General features: G+C 52.5%; 1 long non-coding RNA gene across 1 annotated transcript; it reads left to right on the forward strand.

Annotated features, from left to right (window-relative positions):
• The first annotated feature begins 13 nt into the window (after window positions 1–13).
• On the forward strand, window positions 14–2,457 carry LOC121359817. The gene is made up of 3 exons (XR_005956086.1): window positions 14–148; window positions 240–1,935; window positions 2,056–2,457. It is a non-coding gene; the product is annotated as an uncharacterized LOC121359817 (long non-coding RNA).
• The last annotated feature ends 10,458 nt before the right edge of the window (window positions 2,458–12,915 follow it).

A 12,915-nucleotide genomic window follows, 5' to 3' on the forward strand; every position in this document is an offset into this window, starting at 1 on the left:
CGGTCCCGGGCTGGCGGCTGCGACAGCGGCGCGGAGCCGCGCTTTATATCGGCTGGGAGGCGGGAGAGCGGGAGGGGGACCCGGCATCACTCCAGCCTCCAGCCAACCAAAAGCTGCTCAGGCAGCGCCCCTGAAGATGAGAGCTTAGGTAAGTTTGTGTGCGCTGCTAAGGGAGGGGGGAGTGGGAGGCCCAGGCTCGTCCTTGAGCATCACAGTCATAGCCGCTTCCTCGGGAACAGGAAAAAACAGGCTCGTTTCCAGCGACGTGTGGAGCCTGCTGATGAACCGCCGGCGGGTGGGAGAGCGAGGGACAGGACAGACGCTGCAGCCCTCGCCGACAGTCGTCAGCTCCATCCTGCTGCTCCATCCCGCTGGCCCAGGGCTTCCAAAGCTCCCCGCACTTCCCGCTCTGCCCCAGTGGTTAAAGCAGGGGGTGGCAGCAGGGTCAGCAGGGTTTGTGCTTCCTGGGGGGATGCAGATGGAGTAGGAGGGTTTCATGTTTTCACTTTCCTTCTTAATGGCACTGCCAGTTCACAGCTGGAATATATAAGGACAATGTCTGGCTTCATGTGCTGGCTGAAGTTGCACTTCTTCATCACAAATTCCCTGCTGGGTGTGTGGTGAGAGGAGGGAAGGGAAGGGATGCACATCAAAGGAGCCAAAACCTGGGAAAGCATCTGATAATGGAGGATCCTGATGAGACCTGGAAATTGAAAGGAGATTAAAAGCCAGGGAGAGGTTGGAAACTGGAGGGGAAGGACTGAGCCAGCAAAAGAGAAAGGGTTAAACCAGTGCACACCAGCAAACCCCAGGGTCTGGTGCTACAAGAGCCAGAGGTCCATGAGGGACCAACAGGCCCCGTGGTGAGGTCAGGCTCACACAGGATCCCAGAGCTGCCCTCCCTGCAATTCCCCAGCTCAGCAGCTCTGGAAGGGAGTGACCCTAACCCCCCTGCTCATGGCCAGCCAAGCACAAGGCCACAGCTGCCACTTCCACTCCTCATCCTCTCCCTTGCTCCCTGCTATTCCCAGCTCAGACGTTTTTCCAGAGCTCAGGTTGTCTCCTACACTTGCTGCCTGCATTCATCACCCTCTGCACATTGCCAGAGCATCTTTCTCTTTGCCAGAGCATCTTTCCCAGGAGAGATGAGCTGTGCCAGGAGAGTGGCAGCACAAAGCCATCTGGGCCCTGGGCCAGGGAGAAAGACTCCTCTCAAGCTGCCTTTGGGAGCAGAAGCATGAGGATATCTGGGTGGGAGACACTGGGAGGAGCATGAGGCACCTCAGCCCCACTGAGCAGTAAAGGAGAGTCCTGTCTTTCTCTCATCACTTACAAGGAGCCCCAGAATGGTCTTGCTCATGGACAGACAGGAAGGATACATCAGGACTAATGACTGAACACTCACTCTGAGCTCCTCACGTAAGAGCAGCCTCTTTCCTGATGGCTCTGGGGATTTTCACTCAAATGATCAAGCCTTCTTGGCTAGCAGATATTCAGTTACAGATAAATGGCTGGAGCTACACCAAGCTCTTATTCATGTCTTCTCTGTGCCTTAAAACCAAGATCAGAGCTGTGATCCTTGCTGTGGATTCCAGGGAAGAAATGGGAGAGTAAAGGAGAGAGGGCTGGAAGGTTGCCTTTGCCTGTACAGCTGCTGAGAAGGTCTGTGCACACCCACAGGATGTCTGTGCACACCCAGAGCGGGCACAGTGCTTGGCATCGGTTTTGGAAGTGCCACACCAGCCTGGAGCTCCACCCCAGTTCAGCACCATGCTGGGAGCACTGGTGTCACAGCAGCAGTGGCACGTGGGGGTGGGCACGGGCTCCTGGCACCCACACTCAGCTCTTCCACTGAGTCACTGAATGCTCAGGGTTGGAAAGGAGATCTGGAAATCATGCCAAAGCAGCTTGGCACTCACCTCCCAGCTGCAGCAGGTGACTAGAGCGTTCAGGGTGGCAATGCCCCTTCTCCTCACCACCTACATCTCCATCTCCTCCCTGCTTTTTCCACATAAATGCCGTGGAAATGTTCACCTCTGTCCCTTTCCCCTCTAGAACTGCAGCCCATCCTCCCAGCCACAGATCTGCAAAGTCACAGGATGCTCTGGTAACTCTCCCTGGTGTTTGAGGCATGGTCTGAGCAGGTCATGCCGAGAGGAAAACCTCCAGGAGCCTGGACACGTGTCACAGGCACACGGGACAGATGATTTCTGGCTGCAACTCCATGGAGCCTGGCACAGCCACTGTGCTGGGAACCACGTGCTGCTGGGAGCAAATGTAACTATGGCAAAAACACAGCTGGGATGGCAGCAACTGCAACTGGTGAGGAGCCTGGGGGATGTGAGCCAGAGCAGAGAAACTCTGCACATCTCTGCCTTGAGATTACAGCCTGCTGAGCCCCTCTCTTGGCTTCAGGCCATGTTTCCCTGCCGCTTTTCCCCAGAGAAATAAAGTGTATTGGACAAACGTGTGTGTGTGTGGCTTTACCTTGTCCCCTGTGGCAGCTTTTGCAGCTCTGGGCTCAGGTGAGGCCAAGCTGACAGTGAAGGAAAGGGGAGGAGCTGCCCATGGTGGGAGAGAGAGCCCTTAAGGAAGGGAAGGGGTCAGCCAAAGGCTGTGTCTTTTTGGGGACCACAGCAGCTCAGCCAGAAGAGGCACAAAGGTGTTGGCTGCAGAGCTGGCTCTGGACTCAGGGCAGTGCCAGATCCATGTGTGCAGGTCTGAGCCCTGGACTGGGAGCAGGATTGGGCTGTTCCAGCAAAGTCCCCTCACCAAGGCTGGGACAGACCCTGTGCCCACTGTGCCACAGCCAGGAGAGGAGCCCTCTGCTCCCTGGGGCAGCTTTTCTGCCTGTCCCCTCCATGGGGCTGCTGAAGGCCAGGCAGCTGGCCAGCACGGGCTGCTCTAGGTGAGAGATTTCATACTGCACAGCTCTTCCCGGGGTTATGCAACAGCCTCTCAGCCCAGACCCGTGTGTGTACTCAGATGTCTCCATGCTGCTCTGTATCTAATTTAATTACGTGCTTCCTGTCTCATTTAGCTTAGCAGCCTCCCGCGGCTCCGGCCCCGTGCCCTCCATTATCAGCCCTTGTTTTGGAATACAAAAAAATTCATCTGTGTCGCAACCAGGCTCCCTTCCCAGAGCCCTGCCAGCACCAATCCACCTCCCATCCACAGGGCTGGGTTTCATCCCCACCAGGAAGGTCCAGGCTGGGAGGTGGCTGGGCTGAGAAGGCACCCACAGCCACCCTTCAGCAGAATTTGGGGGGTACAGCCACTGGCTGGCTTCACCCCCAGCAGCAAAAAACACACACCCGTCAGCCCCAGGGATTGCTGCTGGTGTTTCTGGGTTAGTGTTTGCAAAATGCCAGCAGCTTTGGAAAACACAAAAACCAAAGGTTTCAGCCCCACAAATGGGGTGGGGAATGGAAAAACAAGGGTTTGGTGACAGGGTGCAAAGTGCCCTTGTGTATGTGCCCCCCCAAGCAAAGAGGGGGGCTCAGCCAAGCTCTGAGGAGAGTTTCTGGCAGAGGCATTTTTGTGTTTTTATACAGTTTGAGTGGAATAAGGGGAAGATACCCAAAGAGATTGGGAAGGGGAGGCAGGGAGATGAAAGAGGGGAAAAGCCAGGCTGAGCTGTGCTGTTTTGGGGTCTCACTGCAGGCAGGCTCCCCAAGGACTCTGTCCCCCATTCCTCCTAAACGAGAGGGGAACCACAGAGGTGGCAATCAGGGATGATCGAACCTGAAGGCACTCCTGCCATGAAATCAGGGAGGTGCTGACCGCAAAGGAGCAGAAATGGGAGGTTTAAAGGCCCTGCTCCTGTTGCACAGCCCCTCCCTCCACCTGCAAGTTGTTGATGAGCTCTGGATGTGTTTAAGGAGGGAAGTAAGCCAAGGAGATGGGGTTGGTGCAGGCAGGAGTGTGGCAATGGGGACAGGGTTTGGTGGTGGGCTTGGCTTAGACCTGATGATCTTAGAGGTCTTTCCCAGCCTGAGAAATTCTGTGAGGGTGCCAGGGAGGAGCATGGAAGCTGCCAAAACTGAGACAGCAGCCAAGAATTTGCAAGTGGCCCCTGAGTAGCCACATTGCAGCTGGGTCTGAGCCATGGGCACAGCTTATGGGACAGGGACAGTCAGGATGGCTGTGGGACACCATATCCATGTGGCTGCAGGTGAGCCTGGCTCCATCTGTGCCTGCCCAGCCCATGGATATCCCATGAAGGATCCCTCACCACGGTTTGATGGATTCCCAACACTCCACGTTCACATGAGGCACGGGAGGAAATAGCTGCTCTGGAAATTTGTAGCAGTGCAGAAAGAGATTATTGAAATACTACTAATAATAATAAAAAAGAATAATTAGAATTACAAATGAGGTTTTCAAGGGGCAGCTGTTATCCACTCTGCCCACGTGCTTGCTTTGCACAGCTGCACAGGGAGAGGAAGCTGACAGCAGGTACTTTAATCTTCTCTTTCCGTTCCCAGCACCTGCTTTTTAAAGCCACTGAACAGCCAGGAAAAAAAGCTAAAAGATGATGGCTAAATATATCCTAACTAAGAGGAGAGACAGAGCAGCACTAATGGCAGATCCTTCCTTGGATGCATTCAAATGGGTTTGGCTCGGCGACAGGCTGAGGGAAGAAGCAGCAGATGAAAAACAGCAGAAGAAGGGATTTAGGGGCAAAAATAAGGGGGATATAAAGAAGCCAGAGGGACTGATAAATTCCACTAGACCCATTTCCAGAGGAAAACAAGCCAAATTTTTGGTTTTAAATGCAACATATGTGTGTGCAGACCGCAGAGCAAACACTCACCTTTCACAGGGAGAGGGGGCTGTGCGCCAGGCAAGGCGAGAGCCCTCGGTGTGCCCAGGGCCAGGTGAGATCCAGCTCACTGATCTTCCTGCTGGCCAGACCTGCTCAGGAGATGCTCAGCCCTTCCTCACTGAAGCCCCACACAGTTCCTGCAATAAATCTCTGTCCTGGGTTGTAGGATATGGTTTGGGGGTGTGTATTCTCTCCACCTGTCTTTTCAAACCAAGACAATCTCTCACCATGCAATTTCCCACTAACACCTAACATCACATCAAGCGCCCTGTTCCCTGCCCCTGCTAATGCCTCCCCTTTCCCCCTTGCTACCCAGGATTGCCCTCATTGCTGCCTGACCCTTCCCCAGCAATCTCAGCCCCCTCCAGGCTCCCCAAACTGACCCGTGACTGGCTTCGTACTCTCCTGCTCATCCCTCCCTGGTTTATCCCACCAGTATGGGTAAGCTGAGGCCCAGGCGTGAGCTGCCTGCTGGAGCACAGGGTGGCTTTTCATGGTCTGGAGAAAGCTCTTATCTGCTGTTTGCTCTTCGTGACCTCATCGTGCTCGATCCATCCCCACTGCTCCCTTTCCCAGGAGCTTGTGTGTCATCCCCCCCACCCTCCCCCCGCTGTTCCTGGTGCAGGGAGCAGGCTCAGCACTTGTTTCCACCTCTGGCCATGATGGTTTTGGGATTTGGGGCAGGGAGTCCATCACGGGCAGCAGGGAGGTGTACTCAGAGAAGAACAGTAGTGTGCTGCTGGAAGGCTCTTGGGATTCCTCTTCCTTGCAGGTCCTACTGACTCATTTGGGACTCATCTCTCCCAAATTGAACCTCTGGGGAGCCTGGTTCTAAATTGCTCCAACTGAGCCATCAACAGCTTGGAGCCAACCCATCCCCACTCTGCTGCCCCATCCAGCATGTCTGCACCAGGGGAGGACAAAGAGCTCTCCCCTCCTCTTCCTCCTCAGCAATTTGGCTGGGAGACACCCCTCCATGCCCAGGATTGCAGCTTTTCAGACACTCAGGCAGAGAACAAATAGTCTCAGGCTGTTTATTACGTCCTCGGGGTGTCTATACAGCACGGGTGTAACACTGCACAGCTGGTGACACGGCTCGGTGCGGGGTTTGTGGCATGGCTCAGGAGCTTCTCCAGCCTCCCAGGGAAGAAGGGTAGCCTAGCAAACAAGCAATTAATGCAGGGGAGCTCGGGGAGCCGAGCCCATGTCTTTCCTTGAGTGGGAAGGGATCAGACTGAGCAGCCTGCCTGGCCTGCCCCAACCCCAGCAGCACCCGGGCACCGCAGGGGTGGCGGCTGCAGCAGCAGGATCTCCTGGAAATAAAAGCGTTGCCCAGGGAAGCACTTTTGAGCTGTTCTTTCTGCCTGGTGGCTCACTTCTGAGTTCACTGCGTGCAGCAGAGCCATCCTCAGCCTCTTCTGAGCCACCCACGAGCTGATTTGCAGAGGAACCAGATATCTTTGTTATTTCAAGCAGCCTTGCTGGTCTTGTGGGTTTGTAGTCAGGTCCTCAAGGGGACACTGCCATCCCACCAAGGTGGAGGCACCAAGGAGCTTAAGGACAAATCTGAGCTCTTGTTTGGGTAACTCACAGAGGAGTTGGGGGGAGAGGTTATGAGAAGATGAGATCTTCAGTTGTGGCTCTTAAGGAAGGGGATCTACCCCAGGGTGTGCTCGTACCCTGTTCTCTTCGCTGCCAGGAGTCCTACAGAGGTCTGCAGGAGGAAACACAGCAGAAGGTGCCTCCTTCCCCTCTCTGCTTTTCAGCTGGTGGCTGCAGGCACTGATAGAGCAACATGAAGACATTTCTCTCGGGATAACGCTGTTACCTACACTGGAAATGCAAAGCTGAGCAGCTCCTCATCCATCATGTTTTAGAGCCAGCCCGGGGCACGCAGCACGTGAGGCAGACTGGGAGGTGTGGGGCTGCTTGAGACAAACAATTCACAGCACAGCTGGTCCCCAGAGCTCCCTGGTCCCTCCAGAAGCAGGCACTGCCTTTTCTCCTGTGCCTTTTGCCAGGAATGTTGGATGTTTTTGGTAACAAGCTCATCCCCCTCTGCCACCTCCCTCCCACAGCCTCAGCTCCCTGAACTCCCGCTGAGTTCACCGCAGTCTCAGATTAGACACACGTCCTCCTGTAAAGCCAGGAGGAGGCACAGAGCACAATGACTGACTTTGCTGAGCAAATGCAACCCACACACATTTATTGAGACTACTTTTATAAAGCAGAGAGCCGCGGGGGTGCCCAGCTGTGAGTGACCCAACACGGACACCCTCTACCCTAGCCAGCCCCTGCCACAAGCACTGCATGTGCAGCCTGTATGGAAGAAGGAGAAAAAGAAGGAAGACAAAAGACTTGGGGACAAGATGAGCCTCTGCAAAGCCCAAGGGGTGCGTGGTAGACAGAAGCATTATGGTCTAGCAGCAAAATGAACTTTAATTCCAGTTCTGGGATATAATGCTACGATGCCAGAGAGAGCACAGCACCAAGGAAGAAGACAACTGCAGCAGCCTCAGGGATGAAAGATAATGCAGAAATGATGTGAAACGTTTTGTTCTTATATAACGGGCAGGGAAGAGCTCCTAGGAGCCTTACAGTGGCAGTAGGAGGAGTGTAGGAGGGAGATGGCATGACCAGAGATGAGTGCCTGGGGAAGGCAAGGCAAAGAGGACAGGAGGGATGGATGGGGATGGAGGAGAGGCAAGCAGGGGGAGGTTAGGGGAGTCCCAGGCTCAGACAGATGAGGACAAACAGTGCTGGTGGGCAGGAAGGTTTGGAGTGCTTCCAGGAGGAGGAGGGAAGACAACCAGGACAGGACAGAAAAGGAGAGAGGAGTTTGAAGGGAGAAGCCAGAGGCCCCCAGGGAGGGGAGAGCTTGCACTGACAGGTGAGAGGCACTCAGGACTGGCATGAGGTATGCTTTGCTATTGCTCTGAATGCTGTAAACATTTTGGTTTTGTGTCTATCAGTGAACATTCAGTTCAGTTTGATACATGTGCTCTTAGGGGTAACTGGAAACCTAGCAGAGTTTTACATCTCTTACTACTACTTGGACTTACACACGAGGCAAACACAACACTGGCTAAAGATCTCAGTTTATGTCATTTGTGCCTAATTCTCCTATTTTAACATGCACATCTATGTCTCAGAAAAGCTTCTGTAGTAGAGGACACTAAATAAGATACAGATGAAGTCACATGCACTCTCATCCACCCACACCCCCAGACACACACAGCAATTTCCCCCTCCCTTTGCCCTTCACATCTCCCCAGCATGGGCAGCAGGGACCCCTTGGTGCCTTAATGAGTCCACTAAAAGTGGTGGAAATCATCCCAAGCCTGGCTGATGGACCAAAGCAGGAGAAACTTTAGACAGATTAGAGTTCTGCACCTGAGCCTGGAGTTAACATAACCACCTGAAGCTCATAGAAAAGGAAATTTGTAAACTCTTTTTCCCTTCTGCCATCAATCTACCTGGGAGCTGACTGGGTACGAGCCAGCAAACAGAATAAAAAGAACTGAGTGAACCGATTTTTTTCCCCCCTCTCTTCATGTGATGGCACATTTTAACGTTGCTCCAAACAGGAGGAAAATTTTGGAGGTGTGTGCTTGTGGAGAGGGGAAATGGGTTTGTAGGTTGTGAGTATTCCTTTCACACCAGGAAGAGATGAATCAAGGATAGGATATTTGCCCTTGGTGGGAATTAGTCACCACTCAGCTCTTTCCAAAGCTTTGGCTCAGTCTTTATTTCCTTGATCAGCCCCTGGTTTAAGGGGTAGAGCTACAAGCTGCTTATTTTGATTTAATTCAGAACAACATTTGTCATAAAAGAAGCAGCTGGTGCCATTTTCTTGTTTAAGAAAAATAGAATTTTACTTTAAATAACTAGTCTGCTTTCCTTCCAGAGAGACAAACTGCAAGAGCAGCAACAAAAATAAGGAGTGGTAGACTCAAATGCCTCAGACAATACTTTTGCTCCACTCTGTGTTCTAGGATACTGTTCCCAGTGAAGGGAACAGTTTACTGGGGCCCAGTTTGCTGGGGAAAACACTTCTCCTACATCAGCCAGCCTGATTCCAGCTCCTGTCACCACTGCAGCAATGACATCTCCAGGTGTGCCCTGCTCCAAGCAATTCCCCAGGTGGATGGAGGAGATAAGGAAGCTTGGATTTGCAGGGTGTTGGCCACTTTGAAGTTTTCCCATGAGTTCTGATGTGAAATGAATGGACTTCCAGCACCAACACTGCTGGAGCACCTCGTGGAGAAATGGAGTCACACTCTGGACAGGAGCAGGGAGTCTCACTCTGGACACCAGGGGAGCCTGGGGATTGTCCCCACTCACATTCCTGGACACAAGCCTCTGGTTCCTGCTTGTCCCCTGGCCTGGCTGTCTCTGTGACCCTCCCCAAGGTGCTGCAGAGCCTTGTCTGGGGTGCCTCAGGTGGCACTAGAGCCCACCCAAGCCCACTCAGAAGGTCTGTCTGGAGAGTTGTCATGGCTTTCTGCCTTCTCTCTAAAAGCAGTGACTGCTTCATCCTCCTTCTGCTGGCTCTCACATCCTGGGCAGCTCTGGGATGCTTTTTTTTTGTATGTACAGGCAAGAGGAGGGTGGGAAGGAGGAAGGCAGGGCCAGACAAGGCGGCCTCGTTCACCACTTGCAGCATTTGTTTGATGCCACAGTGCTGGGAAGCTGAGCTGCTCTTTGGCAGCAGGGAGTAAAACTGGACCACAGGCTGATGCCTTAAGATTTTAGCTTTTGGATTTTTCAAGTCCTACACTGTATTAGTGCATAGCTCTAAAGTCCATATAAAGTGCAGTTAATTCTCTCCACATTTTGGTCAGACAAAACAATCCCTCTGGGCCTGTGATCCAAAAACACCTTACAGCCTCAGGGCCCAAAAAGGATAAACAAAAGTGAATTGGGGGGAGCACACTGGGGGTAAATGACTTCATTACCTGAAGCTGTAATTGGAGGATTAACCCCTGATATGTAAATGGATCAAACTTATAATTGTCTGAAAAACTCATCACCATTGTCCCTCTTAGGTGTAGCCCCTCTGGGAGGCTTCTGGCTGCCCAAGGTGTGCCTATTGAATGCCTTCAATAAATACCCACTTTATCCTCTTAACTCTGTCTAGCTTCTGTTCTAGACAGCCAATCCCCATCAGTTTTTGGTGACCTAGATGGGAGAGGAAACTGCAAAAGGAGCCTGTGCCCCTGGGGGATCCCAGTCTGTCCTGTGTTACACAGGGGTGGCAGACAGCATTTCTGGGAAAGGGGAGTTCCTCCAGCCTCTGCTCACAGCCAGAGGGGGAAGATTTCCATCCTCCCTTGCAGGTCAGGCCCTGAGTGTGTTGTCACTGATGCGTGGTTGGGTTTGTTCTTCTTGCTCCCCACCCCAGGCAGGGGCTGTGGGGGTGATATGACTCCTTCTGTCTCAGATGATGTGGCTGGGGGTGTGTGCTCTATTTGTCATGTGTCAGAGGTGGGGCAGTTATCCTCTGTTCATTGGGCAGTTTTCTTTATCTCTCCCACAACCAATCCTCCCTCCAGAAGATCCCTTCTGTTCATGGGCCATTAATTATTAATTATCTTCTGTTCATGGCCAGTGAGTGTCCCTGCATGGCTGATCAAATTCCAGCATCCCATGGGGAGATGCTCCGCCCAGGGGAGGAGCCAAGCATTCCTACCTGGATACAATCTGAGCCTGGAACAGCACAGCAGCCTTTGCCCACTGCATTCCCAGAGGAGCAGCTTTCTCCTGCCCTGCATTCCCAGAGGAGCAGCTTTCTCCTGCCCTGCATTCCCAGAGGAAGAGCAGGCCCATCTCCAGCAGCCCTGGAGCTCCAGAGGAAAACTCCAGCCTTGTGCAGGATCCCTGCTCCAGCAGAACCACAGCTGGCACTGCAGGAGGGCTGAGCCCCCATGGGATGGGACTGTGCCACCACCCTGACACACAGGGGGCCAGGGCCTGCTCTGACTCTGGCTGTGGTTTTTTGGTTGGTTTGTTTTTGGGGTTTTTTTTTTGTACTATTGCATTTCTATTTTTATTTTTCCTAATAAAGAGCTGTTATTCCTACTCCCATATCTTTGCCTGAAAGCTCCTTAATTTCAAAATTACAATAATTCAGAAGGAGGAGGTTTACATTTTCCATTTCAGGGGAGGTTCCTGCCTTCCTTAGCAGACACCTGTCTTTTCAAACCAAGACACCTTCCTACAGCCCAGACAGTGCCAGGGACAGCCACTGGATGTGTGGCTCTGTGTCCTTTGCTTCCACCTCTGATTCCTTCCATGCATTGCACAGGTTCACCAGACCTGTCTCACTGTGCCTTGCTTGCCATAAAGCTTTGGGACACTGGGCTCCTGCATGATCTGGTCTCCTTGGGGAAATATGGCAAATCTGGAGCATTTTCCAGATGTCCCTCACTGCTCCCTCTTTTAAGCAAGCAGCAAAAAGTTTGTGTCAAACTGTCTCACGTCCAGACCCTGAGCTTTGTGTCTTCTGTGTGCCATGAGGGCCTCAGCAGTGCCAGGAGCTGTGTCACTGAGCCTGGTGTGGCTGCAGAATGTCACCTCTGTCACCACAGGCCAGCCTCTGCTCCTCGGGTGTCCTTGCAGGGGCAGGGGCCAGCCAGGAATGCTGGGTCATTACTGCTCTTTCTGGCCATTCCTCAGGGAAATTTAACTGCAGATGGGATTTGCCTTCCAAAGACCTGGAGGATTCTGCTGCTAACCTACCAGGCAGTGAAAAGCAGGTTTCCCTACTGAACATAAACTTTGCAATTGCAATTTAGACTTCAGTGTCTTGAAGACCACACGAATCCATCTCCAAAATAAATTCAGATAAGGTGGTACCTTATCTTGATCCTATTTGTCCTGCTGTCCTACATATCATCCTCACAAAAAGCCTCAAAAAAGCTGTTTCCTACTTAATTGATGGACAGTAATTTTTAATATCCAGCCAGACTTTTTTTTCATCTTGTTCCAAAAACATTTTGCTTGGCTTTAGAATTCATTCTGCCTCATACAGCACATTACACAAAGTCTATATCAGCAGCTTTCTGATGTATCAAAGCCACCCACCACCCCTGGCTGGAGCAGAGGTTTACAGCCTCTGGTCTGGGGATGACTGAGAGAAGAAAAAGATCCATGGGGTCACTTTCCAGGCCTTCATTAAATTAAGAAAAGAGACCTCTGGTCTGCCGGCTCAAATCCACAGACAAGCTGTCTGCTTCTCCCCTCAAAAATATTGCAAGAATCTGCCAAGCTGGAGCAGCAGTGCCATGGAAATGGGGCCATGAGATGGAAGGAATTATTGCCCAGCACAGAGGAGGTGCTACACCTCTGGTGTGTGCACAGAGAATTGTCCTGCAGTGGCCACCCAGGCTATGGGAATAGGGCCACAGGGCCCTCACACCCCACTGCACACCCCAACACCCATCCTGCTCACCCCATGCTTTGTGTCCCACTGGGGGCAAGCAAGCAGGGTCTGTGTCTTGGGGAGCTCTTTGCAGGGCACTGAACGCACAGTGGACACTCAGTGAGTGGGAACAGTCAGTAAAAGGGAAATAACAAAAATAGAAATGGGATTTTTCACGTTGCCACGCGCTGGCCAGGTACTCCATGAAAAATGCCATCTGCTGTGGCAGACGGGCCTTGTGCTTTTCCTACACCTCAGCAAGGGCCAGAAGGGACATTCCCTCTCTCCACTCTCTCCCAACAGGTCCTTCCTGAGGAGCCACCAAGCCTGTGGCAGCCGGGAGCCCCTTTGTGCTAGGCTTTGGTCCAGTGCCCAGCACAACAAAGCCTGAATGATGGCTGAGACTGAACTACCACACAAATAAATAATAGCCACAAAAAACAATCATTCACATCAGAAAACTTGCCTGCCCAGGCCTAGTGAGAGCTTTTGGAATTACCTTCCTCATGAGGAAAGCTCAGCTCCTGGAGAATACTCTAAGCCTCCATCCCTGAAGGAAAAGAGGCAGTGACAGGGTGGCAGCTAAGCCATAAGGTGTACAGGATAAATGGGGAGGTGAGCTGGGTTTGCTGATGGCTTCCAAGAGAATGAACCCTGTGCCTTT

Source organism: Pyrgilauda ruficollis, unplaced genomic scaffold, assembly GCF_017590135.1.
Source record: "Pyrgilauda ruficollis isolate IOZ18807 unplaced genomic scaffold, ASM1759013v1 scaffold47, whole genome shotgun sequence".
Classification (NCBI taxonomy): domain Eukaryota; kingdom Metazoa; phylum Chordata; class Aves; order Passeriformes; family Passeridae; genus Pyrgilauda; species Pyrgilauda ruficollis.